The following is a 355-nucleotide window of genomic DNA, read 5'->3' as shown; positions in this document are numbered from 1 at the left end:
CCACTGCTGTCCAACTGCTTCCTGACACAACCCCTTGACCAGGACCATACACATTTTACTACCCCTCCTAATACTGTTTATCTCCCACACAGTCATTCATATACATTCTCTTATTGGGCTAACTTCCAGTCAATAGTGAAAACTATTAAATTAAAAACTATTAAAACTTTCTGCATTAAAATGTCTATAAAAATATTATATATTTTGTTGAGTTGTGTACTTTTATTATTTATAAAACCAGAGAAATCTGTAGTTTTATTCAGGTAATGGTGTGTTTCACTGGTCGCCTGTCAATGGCATCAGATTCCCCTCAGAAGCTGTCATATTTATACATTTTTAAGCCACATTTTTATGA

Source organism: Morone saxatilis, unplaced genomic scaffold (assembly GCF_004916995.1).
Source record: "Morone saxatilis isolate NCDOM2014 unplaced genomic scaffold, NCSU_SB_2.0 Contig7, whole genome shotgun sequence".
Lineage (NCBI taxonomy): Eukaryota > Metazoa > Chordata > Actinopteri > Moronidae > Morone > Morone saxatilis.
The sequence above is the reverse complement of the archived record's forward strand: the minus strand, read 5'-3'. Positions refer to the sequence as shown.